Source organism: Crassostrea angulata, chromosome 10 (assembly GCF_025612915.1).
Source record: "Crassostrea angulata isolate pt1a10 chromosome 10, ASM2561291v2, whole genome shotgun sequence".
NCBI classification, from domain to species: domain Eukaryota; kingdom Metazoa; phylum Mollusca; class Bivalvia; order Ostreida; family Ostreidae; genus Magallana; species Magallana angulata.
In genome coordinates this window covers 2,254,705-2,274,309 of record NC_069120.1, presented here as the reverse complement: position 1 = coordinate 2,274,309, position 19,605 = coordinate 2,254,705, and the positions used below count along the sequence as shown (strand labels likewise).

Here is a 19,605-nt window from a genome sequence, read left to right as displayed (position 1 = left end):
GGGTGAGTGGTGCAAATTTACCAATTTGTCGCCATACACACAGAACACCAAATAAAGAAACTGTGAGTGGTGTGTGGAATGCATAAAAGATGGCGGCAAATTATCTCAAATAATCAGTGCAAAAACCCACAAATAGGCTGTTATTCGTTATATATCCTGCAAAAACATTGATAAAAAATGTTATCGTCCCATAACATAGCCGATTAAGTTAATGTGTACATATGGTCAACGTACATGTAATTCTAATGTCCATGGAGGCGGACGTATCAGGCGGGGATCCAGAAAATTAAATTTCAAAAATGATCGGTTGAATTACATTAAATGCTTTGAAAATTGTTTTAAACTATCGCACGGGTCAAAATGCGTGATAGAAGCTATGTACAGTGTAATTGGAAACTTTCATTTTATATCAATATGTAGTATTACCTATTATAACAAATGAGAGTATAGCACAACTGCCACAAGCAATACATGTCCTTCACCGGCACCACCTCCCTCCCCATAAAAAAATGAATCAATTGTCGTTTTATTTGCTAAAATGTGTGTGGTTCAAGATTTTTCTAAAGGACATACCCGATTAGAATTGAAAAAGAGTCGTACGTTTAAAACTAATTTTGTCAAAATTTTTAGATTCATTTGGTTATATTTTGGTCCATTTGGGTGAATATATGCACCAGCGCAGCTCCAATTTATATATAATCAGGCCATAAATTCAAAATATTTTAAAAAATTAATAGCTTTTGATACAGTAAATAAAAAAAGGAAAGCAAGTCGAACTCGATGAGTGCTAATACCTGTGTTGAATGAATGGTACAGTAGGATATGCGCAAAAAAGTCCCGTCTACTCTTTCCTACCCTATAATTATTGGAATATTAAATCCGATTATAAGTGTCAAATTAAAAATCAAGTACGGATATGTACCTGTTTATCAAAAATAAAACTACTCATAATTTATCTACAGTGCATCGTTATGGAGCTACACAGAAAGTTTTCTATTAATTTGCCGAGCCAAATAAAAAAAACCTGGAAAACGAAGAGAAAACAAAGTGGGGACAGAATAACTGACAAATTAATTAGGACTATATAGTCCCCCCCCCCTCTTGAAATGTATATACTGAAAACGGATTATTGGCGTACAACATCCGCACACAATTTAAAGAAAATTTCATGTTTTTTTTATTATTTTCGCTAGCTAATGTAAGACATCACAAATACCCCAAACCCCCTCACGGAAAAGGAAATGCTAGGTGATGAGAGAGAGAGAGAGAGAGAGAGAGAGAGAGAGAGAGAGAGAGAGAGAGAGAGAGAGAGAGAGAGAGAGAGAGAGTCGATGTAAATCACAGGTGCGCTAACACCGTTAAAATTAAAGCTTGCTAGTTGGTCTGCCCTACCCTAGCTACCTCCTCTCTTTTCTCGTTTTAGAGGCTTAATTATTGTCTATATATGCTTGTAACAAATCAAATCAATTTCAAATTCTAAATCAAAACTGAATTTGACACTACAAAACTCTCTCTGTGTCTGTCTGTCTGTCTGTCTGTCTGTCTCTCTCTCTCTGTGTGTGTGTCTCTCTCTCTCTCTCTCTCTCTCTCTCTCTCTATATCGACAATGGCATTGCAATACACTATTCTTATCTGGATTTTTGTCTTTGATGTTGTAAATCATTATATCTTCTATGGTTTAAAACTTTATCATAACCTATATTTTGACATGTCGATTATTTCATTGAGTTTCGTTTCATAGCTAAAACATTTAGATTAAACAGATCTTTCTTCGCGAGGCGATTTTTACACAGTTGGGGCGAATACACTTCGGGTTAAAATTGTTCGGGGGGAAATACATACAGGGCAAACAAAACCACTTAGATTCGCAAAGCCAACAGTGTTATTTCTAATTTAATTGTTTATACTGTGTGGGGTTAATTCATCAATGTTAATTTAACCATTTTATAGCCACTATATAAGAGCTTTTAAGACATGTATTTGTAGGAAAGAGCATGTACGAATGATCTTTATTTAGAACAGTTTGATGTTGCTAGGATACAGGTTTCAGATCAATGATTTGATTGGTTAATTTAGATATTGAATCTCGAATTTCGAATCTCGAATCTCGTATCTCGAATCTCGTATTTCGAATTTCGAATCTCGAATGATCCTTCTCGGCTTTTGTAGCGGGTATTGTCTGGTGTCATTTTATCGTTTGACACAAGAGCACGGGAGTTTTCTTACCTGCTGTAATTTCACGTTAGTTACAGAAATATAACGCATTTTCAAACAACACTTTTTAAATTCAAGATGCTGGATTCTACTCATATCAGAAACCAACTATTGTTTGGTGTGAAAACCTAAATGAAAATTTATGACCACGCCCCCTAGATCATACAATAAAGCTTGATATCTCCATTTATGATTAAAATGGTAGATTTATATTGAATCATTTCATACTTACTAAATACTTACGTTTTTTACATTGGGGTTCCTTGTATTTAGGTGGACATGCGCAAAGGTATAGTGCGGGTTCCCTTGATGTAAACAGAGAAGAAGCAGAATGCACAATGTTTAAAAAGACAACGATACTTAGTCAATACATATTTCTTAAAGTGATTTATGGTGTTGATATCTATTTAACTATAACTGCAAGTACTACTCGTAAAATCGCGTGAGTTACTATGATAGCTAAGACAAATCTTAGTTTTTTCTTTAGATCGATTTGTGATCCACTTAATTAAGCAATCTTAACTAAGTCTAAATCTTATATTTGAGACAAATTATTAACATAAATGTAAGACAGTTTCACGATCCTGGAAAGGATGTAATATGGACTGTAGTATAAATTATTTTATATATTTACATAACTGTTAACGGTCAAAATTATGCATTTGGAAAATGAAAATTTGCATATTGAAGGTGGAATTAACGCTACAACAAAATTCCATTTTTATGGAGCGTTAAAGCATCATTTCTGAAACATTATTTCGTTGTTCCAAGAAGGATGTATGCCTTTAGTTACTTTATACGAACAATTTTGTATTTATATAAAGACGTGAAGAATCTGGTTTGTTTGCAAGTTAAATACTTTTAAGTTTAAATTTGGTGTGAGTAAATGCATGATTTAAATATCTAATGAATCATGTCCAGTAATTTCATGAAAACGTGTTTTTTTCAAATTAAAACAAATATTTATGAGTTTAAAAACATCTTCACATTATTCAAATCTATGAATAACATAATAATAAGTGATAATAATAAATGATAATAAAATCCCTTTTTGAAATCAATATTTATTTTGATGCTTGTTTTAATTGATATAACTAAATCTGCTAAAAAGAATTTCGAAAGTGTATGCTGTGTACAGTGTAAACTGATCAATGTTTTACAATTAACAACATTACGTATAGCTTAATTACCCACAATGTCTATCTGGTCTAACAATTAAAAAACTCTTTCTTCTTCTTCTTCTTCTTCTTCTTCTTCTTCTTCTTCTTCTTCTTCTTCTTCTTCAGAGAGAGAGAGAGAGAGAGAGAGAGAGAGAGAGAGAGAGAGAGAGAGAGAGAGAGAGAGAGACCTATCACAAATGATAAACATTGCAAATTACATTTGCCATTTACCAAATATTTTACTGTATTATTATCATTCTTACAAATTGTATCGTTGTCACCAAAACAGAAATATCATTTTAATTAAAGTATGCCTCATCGTTTGTTAAAAGAACAATATGTAATACACCATGTAATCAAATAAGTGACGATACGTTCTCAGTGACCAATTGAAAATTCAACTATCCAAAATGAGGGATGGGTGCATTTTCAATATTCTTCCATAGCTAAACTAAAAGATGCTGTTCTAAGCTGACAGATGGTTGACACAATTGATCGTATATACACACTGTTTTATTGCGTGGACCCTGAGGTCCACGCAGAAAATATATAAGCGAGGTTAAACCGGATGCTATGGGGAAAATTCAGCCTGCGCATGAGCTAGCCTGGTTCCTGTGCGTAATGGGTAGCTCAGGGAACCAGGCTAGCACAAGTTTATCTGAATCGGGATCGGGATTCCATGCCATATGCACACATAAGTTCAAAGGCGCTGTAATTGTAATTGTAAAGTTGTCGGCAAACAGTAGTCAGTACAGAAACAAAGTATTCCTTTTAAAGAAATAATCGGCATGTGATATGAACTGTCAGTATTATAAATAAGTAAATGTATTCCGAAACTACAACATGCATCAAATAGCATAATTTGCAATGTTTTGTTATTTTCCGTATACACATGTATAAACTAACTTAATTAACTTTACTTTTATAGTAGGCTAGGCTAGAGTACTTCCCGATTAAATTTTTTTTTAAGCATTTAAGTGTGATTGAATAATTATGTCATTGTATAAAAGTTTAAATCTCAAGAAAAATGCATCAAAATATGAAATTAATTTAATTAAAGCTGTCACTGCATAGTTAAAGCTATACACGCTATGATTTGCGTCAATTTTTAATAAAGGGGAAAATGTATGTGTTTGATTACTAGGCTAATAAAAGTTACCTTTATTCTGTTAATTATAATGCTCAATTCGATCACGTAACAAATATATCAAATATTAAACAATAAAAAATATTTATTTTCCTGCCAGGAAAGTAATGCCTCCTCGTGAATATCAATATATCACGTGATATCGACAGCTAAATTTAGCCTATCATACCAAAACTGGTGAAGGGTCAACATCTTCATAATTGTAATAGTTTCACAAAGGAAAGGATATTTTCAGTAAAGCATAAATTTGTCCGATATACGAGTACAAACAAAAGAAAAAAATACAAGCCTGTGAGTAGATATGAATACTTCCTTTAAAAAAATGACGTAGACCTGTGTTTTTCCCCTATGTGCTATTTATAGATCCTATAAGTGTTAATGCAGAAGTAAGGGTATCGTGAATGGCAAGCGTATTTTACTCATTATACATGTATGTATTTCAAATTAACAACTGTTAAGCATATTAAAAATCAAGTTGGATATTTAATTAGGCAAACAATAACGACCACCTAGTTCTCCGCGGACATGCGCAATGAGGTCGCTTTGCTCTTCCTTCATCAATATTCATGAAAAGGTATATTTTCCTGGCAGGAAAATAAACAATTAAAAATCTATATCTTTGTAACGAGATGGAATTCAACCTTGTAATTTACAGATTAAGGATAACTTTTATAAGTAGACAAACACATGCGTTTTCACTGTCATTCAAAATTGACGCAAATTATAGCGTGTATAGCTTTAACAAAGTAGTGCGAATCGTAATGTGTGCGCAAATAGTAGAATTCGCCGAATGCCTGATACTATACATGCAGACTTCATTAATATAGATCATAATTATTTTAGAAGTATGAACCCTTTAAATTCTGAGATAAAAAGTCAGGGCTATACATATATGTACAAATTTAGTGGTTAAAAGTAGGCGGCTATAGAGTCGGTGTAAACTTTGATAATCTTAAGGCGTTCACGTTTTCGTTGGAAACACATGCAAATGGTCCACGTATTGAAGTCCTTTTTTAAAGGACAACAACTTGTTTTCTCTGTATTAGTAAATAAGGCTGTCCATGAACATGGTTGAAGCTGCGTCATTCATATTTCAGCTATAGGCATCGATGTGCTTGGCCTAAAATACTCTATATATAATTTATATTTGGAATTATGGTATTCTATGAAACACGGAAATACCATCGTTTGAAATATAAGTGTGTCTTGTCGTAAAGTTTATTATCTTGATAAGGTATAAGTACTTCCTTATAACCGAGTACATTTTTACTTGCAATTTTAAAATACTTCTTAAGTAATGTCTTCTTATTTCTTTAAAAAACCTATTGGAAGTTTATTTATTTATTTTTTATTGAATTTTTTACTTGGTTTGAGACTCTACTTAAAAGAAATAGATTCAAATTTACCCCCCCCCTTTCATTTTAATCCTGGTAGTACAAATACTTTGCTAAGCAGCATGTATGTAAAGTCCTTGTTGAAATGTTTAATTTGGCTTTCAAAAATGTGAATACGGCGTTGGAAAGTAAACACAAAAAACCATTAGCATTCCGCCAAATTGTACTTTACTGAACAAGAATCCGTGTAGCAACTGCACCAGTTGTACATGTATCTTATTATAACTTCCTTTGTTCCCAACTAACGTCCTGAAGCTCACATAAAGTAGCGTTATGAATTCAATAACTCCAAAGATAAGCAGTGTTTGCAGTAGTGATGGGTCTGCATTCCCTTATTACTGACCAAGTTAATGCAATTAGCCACAATTCAGAGCTCAAATTTTTTGTATTCATATTGCTTTTAATTTTTTAAAGAAAATGTATTGAGACATTTCATTTTAAATATCATTGAACTTTGAGAATAAAACAACTTTAATAGTTTTATTCGGAATCAAATATAAATCTTAAAATACTGTAACGATTTTGTGTTATGTAATGTTAAATCATGCGTACCGCACATGACGACTGCTTTTGTATTGTCGCCTAGCAACCAGCGGTGATTGTGACGTGACCCATAGAGGGTATATATAAGCGAGCGTGTCGCAGCGTTCTCTTCCCTAGCAGAGTTCCAACAGAGAGGAATTGCGAGACTAAAGTACGATTTGATAGGTGGGTTGCATTGAGAGAGAGGCATACCACATTGATAATTATGGGACCAATCGTTTTTGAAGGCTGACCACTAGTCGGTTATTACAGAGGCTGTCCTCGCGCAGACCAGCATGAGTTAGTCGTCGCTGATACTCTACAAGTAGTATTAGGGAAGGGGTACGCCTTTAGTTAGAGGTTGTATACACTGTCCGTCCTGCACAAGGCGTTAACACAGTGACAGCTGAGGGTTTACCTCTTGAGTAGGGTACAACTTCCCTTTCATTTTCTCTAATAGCCATACTTTTGTTATCAACCTGAAGTTATCTACTAAATTCTGTAGAGAAAAATGTGTTAAAAAATAGGATTCTATTTAGTTGAGATCCAATCTCAAAACTCTTTGCTATTTTTATTACACCAGTAAAAGGAGAGACATAGACTCTTACACATTTAGTCACGTGACGAAGAAAGAACCTCTTGTTTCGAAGTCTGTAATTTCCGTGTCGGGATGTAGATCACAAATTTGTTTCTAGACAAACACTGTTGCCATAATTTTATATTTACTCAGAAACCTTCTGATGAAAAAAAGTGCACACGGTCCTTTTAAATTAGTGAATTGCTGACCATTTTGGACTTTCATCTGTAAAATTCCACAAATGAAAGATGCTTAAGATACCAGGATACTTATTCTTGATCTTAATGTCAGGTAAAAAGAGCTTATTTAAAAAAAATAACATTTTCTACTCCCACCTAAATGGGAAAAGTAAATGCATGCCATGCATTTATGATGAACATCAAGTCCTGTACTAAAACTATGTAATTAATGTCCCCTGGGTCAAGGCTTCAGGGCCAATACATGTATGGCCATTCAGGAAACACGTATTAAATCTTAGAAAATCTTGTTCTCTACTCCGGTAAACATTCAAGAAATACAAAATGCATGGTTATGATGTCCATGAACTTTTCTGTATAAATTATGAAATTTATGGGCCGTTGGTCATTGGTTCGGGTTCTTGGGCGGGACATTAAGGTCATATAGTAAACACGTATTGAATTTTAGAAAGTATTCTTCTTTACATCCAAATATATTGGAGAAATACTAAATGCATGATTATTATGTTCATGAACTGTAAAATGTATGGCCCCTGCTCAGGGGTTCCGGCCCAAGGTTGGGGCTAATATAGCTATATAGTGAACATGTATCATATCTTAGAACATCCCCTTCTTTACTTTCAGAATATTGGGAGATAATTGAATACATAATTATGATATGTACGAAGCCCTCTACCTTTATTATGAAATTTATTGCCCCTGGGTCAATAATTCAGGCCTTTAGGCGGGGAAATTTGGCAAGATAGTGGACATGTATGAAATCTCTTAAAATCATCCTTTCTCTCATATAAATGCATGATGTTCGTGTAGCCCTCTACCTAAATTGTGACTTTCATGACCTAGAATTGGGAGTACAGTTCTTAGGGTCAGGTCAATATGTCCACATATAGAAAATGAAGTTGTGTTGTATTTAATAATATTTTTCTATGAACTTTCACACTCGTCGAAGAAAAATTAAAAAACATTGTTATTAATATTTAATGTCATGCTCTTTACATGTGAAACTCAAATTCAAATTGTAAATACGAGATAAAAGTTAGAGTCTTGAATAAAGGTCAAGACCAAAAAATGAAACTTAAAACGCAATCATGAAACTCCTTCATTGGTCTATCTACGGATTATGGTATTCAGGTGACCGTCAAGGCCTGTGGGCTTCTTGCTTTGATTTAAAAGTTTCTGTTTGATCTCAAAGCTTGGTCAGTGATTTCAAAACGTCCAATAAAGGAGATCTAGAATTAGAATTCAGATTTTTTTCTTAGGATGTTTGAACGCCAATGATGTCAACAAAATTGACGAATGGAATCACTGCATACAACAAAACTCTCATTTGCTTGAAATCAAAGTACGTTTAGTACAAATGATAAAATTATACCTTTTTGACATTTATTATTATTAATTGGATACCAATGAAATTTAAAACAAAATACGTCTTTCTAAGAATATACCAATCTGGTTTGTTCATTTGATATGTTTACCAGATTAATGGTTGTGTATTTGTTTCTGACACTCATCAAAACCTTCAACAACAATGTGACCGTTCATTGGAGTTATGGACGATAGGTATGTAATAATCAGGTACTGAGAGTAGAGAAAGTAAAGAGACTAGTCTGATGTTAACATAACATCTTTGTAGGATATGAATTGTTACCAAGTTATGATACTATACATATATATTGCATAATTGATAATACAGATCTAGACCTATACTGTATGGCTCCTATCTTAACAATGCTCCGTGTGTTTTGTGCACTCCCACAGAATATAGAATAAATGGAAGTAAATGTGGTGGAGCAACAAGAATGAGTTAGAGCTGTGAATTATGTACGCTTGTTTATTGCATGTACTTTTACTATCATATTTACACATCTATTATTTAAAACTAAATTTGTCAATGCTGCATAATGACGATTTGTTAAATTCAATAACTTAAAGTTTTTCATCATGTTAATTATTTACTTTTCATAAATAAAACCTAAAGTTGTAAAACACCGATTATGACTATGAACTAAAATTTAAAACCTAAAAATAACATACCAGGTATATGGTTGTGTAGCATATTTCAAAATTAAAAATCGTCGATTAACGAGCCTTGATAAACTAATTGGAGCTATAATTTTGGCCAGGGTTAAGAATTTGTTTTATGTGAGAAAAAAACAAAACATGCTGTTGTCACGGATACTTAAAGGTGTGGTCTCTTTAATCAACTCTATAATAGAGGGAAAATGATTAATTAGTTTTCAATTTTTTTTACGTTTGCAATATTAATGTAATTTTGCATAAAATGATTCCAAGGTTTTAAGAAGTTGAATACTTATAAACTGAAACTGCAAAACAAATTTAACATTGACACAACAGTTAGTGTCATTAAAGTTTCTGAACGTAAGTTTTACTATATTATTCCAGTTGGTGTTTGTAAACTGTAGTTTTACAATTTGAGCGCAAAATAATGCCGATATTGAAACTTTGGCTCTTTTGTTTAGTTTTGTGTTCGAAGTAAATATTTCAAAAAGTTGGTCGAATTATTTTTTCTTTATTCCTAATATTCTCAAACGTTTTGCGTGGTTAATTGGTATCGATCTGCTGACCAATCACGTTTTATTAGTTATTTAGTCAAACACTATCTTTTGAGAATTGTCAATTACACAATAGATTAATATTATTTTCTTTTTATTGTCCCAGGCCTATAATTATAACAAATATTTTACCCTACACAATATATTAATTGAGCACTGTTGCGTTTAATTTAATTGTTTTTATATGATATTTCAGACAAGAAAATAAACATCAATGAATAATGATCTCGGGTCATTCTCTTTTACAACATTTTATGAACTTGTTTTGCATGAGAGTAAATAACCGTAATTAATAAATTTCGCCTCGAGTGCTTATCTATTTAGGTAATTCAAGTTTGTCAATTTTGAACATTGCATTTATTTGTAGTTTGATCGATAAGTTGTAATGTTTTTTGTGTTGTTTTTTTTTTAATTTTAATTTCGGTATAGGCGAAATCGCAGATCTAAAAGCCTGTGTACAAATGGATTGTCATGAGAGGAAAAAAGCTGTGCTTATGGAATGTGTCAAAAATGCTATTGGTTCCTGTGTAGAAAAAGGTATACAGTTCGTTTACTTGATGCATTTAATAACATTTACCAAGGAAATTTGTTTATGCATGACAACATATTCTATCTAGTATAAGTACCAAGCGGGGAGGGGAGTAAATACAGAAACTTTGACGCTTTTATAAATTCTGATCTGTTTAAGGAGGGGGTAGTGCTTGGTACAAAATTTGAACAATATATGCGGTTACTTTTGTTTATTTCATTAAATTTCCATATATTTTTCTCCTCTTGTTCCCAATAATGCGGGGAATAGTACTTTCAAAATCCCCAAGCCCCGATGCTAAAAGCCTGTAGATAGTTTATACAAGCAAAGTATACTCAACCTATGACATTTTCCTGTGTACATTATTTAGGTATGCCAGTGGTCAATAAAACACAGTGCATAAGGTGTAAGATCGACTGTAAAGCTAGTGATTGCAATACGATGAAGATAGAAGTTTGTAAAAGCATTGATAAGTCAAGAGATGTAAAGAAAACAACAAAAACGACGTACTTGTCAACAAAAGAATTACAAAACCATACGACACAATACCAGGAAACAATGGCAGCAAAAGACACAACAAAATATACCCGAGATAATTACTTTAAATAAATTGGAACAAACAACTGAAGATGCTTCGTACACAATGACACGTGACGAGACGTCGCTACTGGAAACAGGTGCTTTATTGATTACTTAACTATATTATATTGTATTTTATTCATACTTAAAAATTGTTGGTACATACAAAAGAAAAAAAGAAAAAAAGAACTTGATTCAGTTGATGTGATATTACGCCCTCAAATTTACCAAAAAATTAACTGCACTCTTGAAAAATAAATTGTACCGTAAAAATATTTAATATAATATATGTGTTATTTAAATATAGAATTAAATTTTGCCGATATTGCCTCGAACGTGATTTTTTACGTGAAATTCTCCGGCGAAATTAGAATTTCCGGAAAAAAATGGTAAAATCGGCAGTATAATTCAGCAATTTACTGTGTGCGCATTGATTTACCAAGTTCTTACATTGCCAAAAAATAAAACTCTATAGGAGCGACTTCCATGCCGAAAATCACGATGTAAAATTCTGCGCACTATATTAATTTCTAAAAAAAACCCCAAATTTTTGAGTTCTTTCGCTGTGTATACAGTATGACGTCACCGTAGTGACAAACGCAGACGAATGATCTAGGTTTCAGAGTTTAATTTGGAGAAATCCAGGACTGCCACTTTTGTTTATAGGTAAGTTTAAATCCAAAGAATTGTACAGTGTCAAACTGCCGTGAAAAAAAGAACTAAACCTGCCCCCTCTTCCTCATTTGCATGTTGAGACGACTTAAACACAAAATGCACACAATTAAAATTACTTCACTCATTAAATAGAACATTTTATATAGTATGTTTACATATACATGCATTTTTAATGGTCAATTTGAAGGTTACAGGTGTACATGTATATCGATATGTACTCGTAAAGTACTGGCACGCCAGTAGCAGTTTAGGGTAGGCCTATAACAATAATGGACAATTTTCGTCGTCAGTTATGAATTTGTGCACTTGGTCACAGTTTATCTATGGACTTTTGGTCATATTTTTTATAACTTGTTCATTATGAGAGGTATAAAGCGCATTTCACACATGCACCGTGTGTTTCCCTATGAACAATTGGAAAATATCTGTTGCTATAAATAGATTTAGCTAGCGTATTGAATTTAGGTAACCAACTTTATAAAAAAAAATTGTGGAACTACTTTTATACGAACTTTGGGATGTGATGAAAAATATACTTATGTTTATGGTCCAATAGATAATTTGTTTTTAAGGTTACAAGTAATTTTACAGCTTTAAACTGTTAAAACTACAATGATATAGATATTATGTCATATCTGTACGTGTGTATACCGGTACGTAGCTGTTAGAACTCTTAATCCAAATTATTTTTTATAGCTATATGTATTAACAACTGAAAAGACAAAATATTATAAAGTTTTAGTATTGTATTGTCTATGATGTCCAATATTAAGCCATGTACATTAATTGTGTGTGCATTTTAACATGTGAATGTATAGTGTTAATGCATGAGACACTTCAAAAAATAAATTTAAACTTGAATTTGTTTTAATCTTGACCCCTGGTAAAACGCTGTTAAAGGATCTGGAGAAACTAAACTAACGATGACATACACAAAGGCCGATGTCTTTAATTCCTGTCTGGAAAAAGATTTTATTTACAATCTGTTTAATTCGGGACGAGAGGAAATGTCAAAGTATGGCGTTACTGGCGGCCCACATTCTAGTTCTGCGACGGTGAACTCAGTTTACGACTTGCTATGTTTCAAAGGTGGTCGACTAAAGTATATGTTTAGCAAAGTATGAAGGTCTAATAGGGGACACATCATTCTGTCTTGGAAAAGGATTAAAGACAACTGTATGTGAGATCTTTTAAGAGGTCTGAATGGCCGTGGCGCCATTCGTATACTATGTTGATCTCCTAAAGAACAGACGATTTATGTTTAAAGCTTAAATATATGATTTTTGCATCAAATAAGTTTATAGTTTTAGATATCATTTAAGAAAATCAAAAATAGATCTCATGTTTAACTTGTTGACCACCCAGCTTCCCTAATCGTCACAAAAGCCATGAGAGAGAGAGAGAGAGAGAGAGAGAGAGAGAGAGAGAGAGAGAGAGAGAGAAAGAGAGAGAGAGAGTGAGAGACAGAGAGAGAGAGAGAGAGGAGAGAGAGGAGAGAGAGAGAGAACATGTGTGTGTGTTTTTGTTTTAATCACCGACAAAAAAACCTGTCGAATTTTTTAGCTTTTAGAATTATATTTGAATGAATAAAGATAATTTGCTGACCCGAATTTGGACATTTGTCATTAAAACTTTCCAAATGTTTATTTTTCGGCGATTAGATTTTTAAAATATTTGTGGCTTGGAATGTAAAAAAAAAATTGTTTACAGAAAACAATGTATTTGGGGTACAACTTCATGAATATAATCCTCTGGAAAGTTAAATTTTGTTTATTTATTATACAGTGGTTAAAACTGTCAAGGTATTCTAAAATATTACATCTTTGAGTTAATTGTTGGTTCATTTTTTTTTCTTAGTAATTTTTATAAATTATATATAATGAAACATAAATAATTGTTAGTTCCTTCCCTCTTAGGTTTAAGAGAAATAATAATATACATATAAAATATAAATCATCCTTTAAACTAGATTTCGACATAGATCTCATAAGGGCGTTTACTTATATCAAAGACTTATCACGTCTCATTATCTACAAAATTGGGCGTTGGTTAAGATACTAATTCCTTCCGTGTCTGGTTAAACATAATTCTTTTCTAAGCATGTATTGTGTTATCACAATCGTTTTATTTATAGCAAGATACATGTAAAGATAGAATAACGCTGCTTTTCTGTTTGCTACACAAAAAGAACCTTTGCAAATCTTTTTTTTTTAAGAGAAAAAATATCAAAAGCTTGTAATACTTGAAGTTCGGTTTATTCAGATAAATTTTCATTGAAACTAATGGTGCTATCTTAAAATCATTAGTCTGAATGTTTAAGTTTTTGGAATACATTCACCTGATTTTGTGAAATAAAAAAGGAAGTTTGAAATTAAAGTTAGCTCGCTTGCTCCCTCTATTCTTCATTTAAAGCAACGTGACAAAAAAGAAGATAATTTTAATTAGACAATGGTTCGGGCGTCGAAAATTTGAGAATAAGAACGCGAAACTAATTGACGACTATGATTTACCAAACGCAGTTTAATACATTTCTGATAAATAGGAGACTGGAGAAAAAACAACAAAGTTAAAATTTAAACACATAATCTTTAGAGAGTCAAAACTGATTAGAGACCAAGTTGATGAAAATTGTCAACAAGACCTAGAAAAATGACTTCGTCTACTCGTTATTACAATAACCTTGAAAATAAGGTAAAGGAAAGACAGTATTCGTGATACGATTTTATATTTGATTGAAAAAGATTCAAATAAAGAGAAATTTTAGTAAGATATAAACAGTTAATGGCACTTTAAAGTAAGATTTTGAAGATTTTTCTCTCTGATAAAAGAATTAGTTAAACCAATGTTTCAGTAAGGACGCCTCTGTAGTGACGTACTTCCTATTAAATTAACAATAGCACAAAGTATAACATGATATACCCCCCCCCCCCAAAAACATTAAAATAAAATAAAAATCATTAACTTACAGCGTAGTACAATAGTAAGAACGTTGACTACAAATCTGAAAGTCGTAACCTCGAATCTCACTGGGGCCTTTATAATGTTTAGCTTTCAAAAAAATTAAATCATTTCTTTTTGTTGGTTAAATATTGTATAATTTGAAATTTCTTAACCGGTACTAGTACTCTGAATATAATCATCACTTATATCCATATTGATATCGACATTTGCCCCACACATCCTTAATGATACTCTCGTTAGCATGTAATATCTAATATCTATCTATCTATCTATCTATCTATCTATCTATCTATCTATCTATCTATCTATCTATCTATCTATCTATCTATCTATCTATCTATTAAGATTTATGTATTCTATCATTTTTTTCGGTCTTAGTTTTATTGTATAATTTCCTGAATGGCGTAACAACCTGTTCATGTATTATAAAAGGTTTTCCTGAATAGCAGTTATTTTCTTAGAAATTCATTCAAAATATAAAATAATGCCCTAGAGACGTTTTTAGCATCGACAGTGTTTCTTTATTCAATGGTATAGTCTAAACTCCTTCTGTGAGCGATACAAACGGGTTCTTTTTTATGCCACGTAGAGTTAAAAAGAAATACGTCACAATCTCGATAAAATTAGATTAGAGATTTGCCAAATTCTCCTGGTCAAGATACTTTCCCAAAATCACAAAAATTAATCACAGAGTATTGTTTTAAAAAGAAGCATCTTTATTCGTCTTCATTTTTAGATAAATAAAAAATTACCCAATGAGAGCGCTTAAAAAAGAAGACTCGAGGTGAACTAACCCTTAATTAGCTGTGGAAAGCATTAATGTCGACGGAAAATATTATATGAAAATAATGTTGACTGCATACACAAATTCAAAGTGCGTGCTGTTCACAGGAAGCATTATCTAGCGTCGATTAAACGTTTGAAACAAGAGCAAATATAATTTATCAGACCTGCACTTACAAGCCATTTACATACCAGGTATTTCAGAAGGATTGGAATTTCAAATGCTGGATTTTATTATCATATTTCATTCACAATCTATACTGACTATTATACAGATTTGTATATCTTTTATTATTTCTAAAACAAATAAACTACAAAATGCCTGTACCAGTAACTGCTTACACATTTGGTATTCCAACACGTATGAGATAATGCCCGTAGGCTATAATTGAATCGTACCTAATTAGTGATTGTTGTGAAATTAATTAAAAACCAACTTTCATTTTCAATAAACAAGCCCGAAATAGCAAAAATGAAAGTACAGCTCTATAGCAAAAGTATTCGCAATTTTTCAAAATGGCGTCGGCCTACTTTACGCGTCTCGATAGGGAAAAGAGCGATAACTCTACGAAAAGTTAGATTTATCCGTTCCTTTTTTTTACCGAGTTATCTTTAGGTAGGAAGTGACGTTATTTTATATTACCTGTCGTCTGCACCTTGCTTTGTGATTGAAAACATACGGAGTTTAACAATGGATCGAAAATCTGGTGAACTTACCAATGAGGTTAAAAATCTAATCGTATCTTTGAAAATTGAAAATCACAAAACTTGTGAAATTGTTCGGCTGTTGAATGTTAGTGAATCTACCGTTCGATCTGTTTGGAATAAGTATATAAAACGAGGAAGTATGGAAAATTTACCTCGAGCTGGTAGACCTCGAAAGTTGTCACACAGAGATGAAAACTGGATATTGCATGCGGTCAAAAGTAACAGGTACAGAACCTTAAATGACATTACACTGGATTTTAACGAGGGGAAACATCGTACAGAAACTGTCCATAAATGTACAGTCCAGAGATTTCTCAATGAACAGGGATATAAACGAAAAGTTGTTCGAAAACGTATGGTTGTTCGTGAAGTGAACCGAAAAAAGCGATTATCTTGGTGTTTAGAGAAACGACGATTAACAGTTGACCAACATTAGAACAAAGTAATGTTTTCTGACGAAAGCCAAGTTGTTATTGGTGAAAATCACAGAGTTTATGTCTGGAGGAAGGCAAACGAAGCGTTTCTACCTCAGTGCATGTGCCCCCTCGTAAGCGTCGAGTTGCAGTTATGATGTTGGGGTGCATACCTTATGATGGTGTAGGGACTTTGTGTCTTGTTGATGGCAAAATAACTGCTCTAAAGTACATGTATATTGACATACTCGACGAACACTTGTGGCCAGTTATAGCGAGGCATTTTTCTGATAAACCTTACCTTTTCCAAGACGACAAAGCACCCGTGCACAGAGCCAGGATTACTTGTGAATATAAAGTTAATGACAACATTCCTTCCATCACATGGCCAGCACAGTCCCCGGACATTAATATAATTGAAAACATTTGGTTGAAACTAAAGCGCTCACTCCAAAGCATGGCCAGAGACATTACTACCCAGGATGAACTTTTTAATATTATACTTGACATTTGGCAAAACATCGCCCCTGAATACGTTAAAAACCTGTACCTATCAATTCCCCGTCGGATCCAAGCTGTTATAAGATCCAAAGCTCATCTCACGAAATATTGAGAAAAGTAAGTCAGTTTTGCATACCTTTTTTTATAGTTTTATATTTTGAAGCGCGTCCTTGTTTACGGCCGCCATTTTGAAAAATCGCGAATACTTTTGCTATAGCGCTGTAAGGTGGCGGACACACTTTGGCGGATCAAAGTCAGGGGAAGTTTGCAACAAAATATATGCTTGCAATGACATAATCTTGAATGATTACGCAAAGAGTAAATACATTTACTGGGAACTTGTTTGGAGTATACATAAAAGTTAAGTTTGACAAATGTTGAATTATTAAAATGAGCCAATGTGTTTCTTGAAATCGCTTGCGACGCACGACCTCTGGTGAGAGAATTGGATAGAACTTTCCAGAACGGGGTAACCAAGAACGCGGGTCGACTTATTATTGTAAGGCGAAAAATGTAGGACGAGTTCCTCCTACTTCGCAGGCAGATACCTTTAATTAATATAAAATGTTTATAAATAAACTGGAACAATTTGATGTGATGTTAGTTTTGATGGTAAGAACTTTCTAGAACGGAAAGTGTAGGAAGAGTTAACCACCGGGCAGATACTTTAATTCTGACAACTTTGGTTTTTAAAAATATGCAAATACATGTGCTTGCACTAGCGGTTTTTTAATTTTATACTTTTTAATATTACGGCAGATTGGTACTATACCTCGGAAATTAATTTGTAAACAATGAACAGATTGTGTTTTTGATACATGATGATGCTTAAAATGGTGAAGTTTAATGGGGTGATTATTTCAAAACAGACTTTTATCTGACATTATGATTGTAAACAATTATAGCTATACAAATTATATTAAAATATGACCTTAAGAACCAAATTTAGAAAAAGATACACAAAATATTTACTCACTAGTTTGAGTAAAAATTAATTAATTAACGTTAATTCCCGCGCTTGCTCGAGGCTTCATCTTGTATAATTATGAATTAAGACATTTTGCCAATAAAATACGAAATGCCTACACTAGAGTAACTGTTTACACCTTTAGTATTTCATCACGTGTGAGTTGGTGTCCGTAAGCTATATTTGAATAGTATTTGATAAGTAATTATTCAGAAATAACTAGAGGTACTGTGAGCAAGCTTACAATTGATACCCCCCGCTAAGATAAAAATCATAATGCGTGTATTTTTCCAATTATAGAAAATATTGGATGAATCTATTTCACCGTCTTTTTTCTTTAAATAACAACTGCTCTATTTTTTTAAAACTGTTGGTCATAAGCAATATTTATGTGAAGCAAGAACATTCAATGCTTCTCCATAAGAAAGATAATGACCAGACACGAATTTTGCACTATTTTTCCCAACGATCTTGACCTTGCCCAAATGGTCATGACACACCCTTAGGTCATAAGCAATCTTTGTGTGAATTAAGAACTTCCAATGTTTCTCCATAAGAAAGATATGGGCCGGACACAAATTTTGCACTTCTTCTTCTAGTGACCTTGACCTTGCCCTAATGACCTTGGGTCAAGGTCATGACACACCCTAAGGTCATAAGCAATCTTTGTGTGAAGTAAGAACTTCCAATGTTTCTCCATTAGAAAGATATGGACCGGACACGAATTTTTGTATGTTTTCTACCAGTGACCTACACCTTGCCTTAATGACCTTGGGTCAAGGTCATGACACACCCTTAGGTCATAAGCAATCTTTGTATGAAGTAAAAACTTCCAACGTTTCTCCATAAGAAAGATATGGACGGGACACGAATTTTGTATTTTTTTCTGCCAGTGACCTTGACCTTGCCCAAATGACCTTGGGTCAAGGTCATGACACACCCTTAGGTCATAAGCAATCTTTGTGTGAAGTAAGAACTTCCAATGTTTCTCCATAAGAAAGATATGGACCGGACACGATTGCACAGACAGACGGACGGACAGACGGACGGACAAGGGGATTCCTATATACCCCCCCCCCCCCCAAAAAAAAAAAAAAAATTCGTTTGCGGGGGTATAATTAAAAAACCTACTTTCATATGAACCAGCCCGAAATATAGCAAAAATGAGAGTAAGGCGACGGACAAGTCAGTGGGAATATTTGCATCAAAGTATATGCTTGCAATGAAATAATATTGAATGATTCCATAAAGAGTGAATATATTTAGTGGGAACCTATTTATGGTATACATAAAAAACTATGATATGAAAAATGTTAAATAAATAAAATGAGCCAATTCTTGAATGCACGATTTTAGTTTTGATGGATAGAACTTTTCAGATCGAGGTTACCAAGAACGCAGGTTGACTAATATTAACGTCACGGCGGAAAGTGTAGGGCGAGTTACTCACAATATATAGATCTGTGGTTTAAACGGACAGTGCCTACAAAAAAATTATTGCTCGAGTTTTTGCAAGTGTCTAATTAGCTTTCCCTGTATTGAATCCAAATGTTTTGTGTATGTTGATAATTATAGAATAGATGACTTTTTGAATCCATTGTTTCACATTTCCATTCCTAATATATTAAATATATTAGGTTGAAATTGTGCACAGCATTCCATACGAAACCTATCAATTTGGACCTGTTTATTGTGACATTATATC

General features: G+C 33.1%; 1 pseudogene; it reads left to right on the top strand.

Annotated features, from left to right (window-relative positions):
* The first annotated feature begins 7,205 nt into the window (after positions 1 to 7,205).
* LOC128164769 (uncharacterized) lies at positions 7,206 to 11,010 on the top strand (annotated as a pseudogene).
* Positions 11,011 to 19,605: the final 8,595 nt, after the last annotated feature.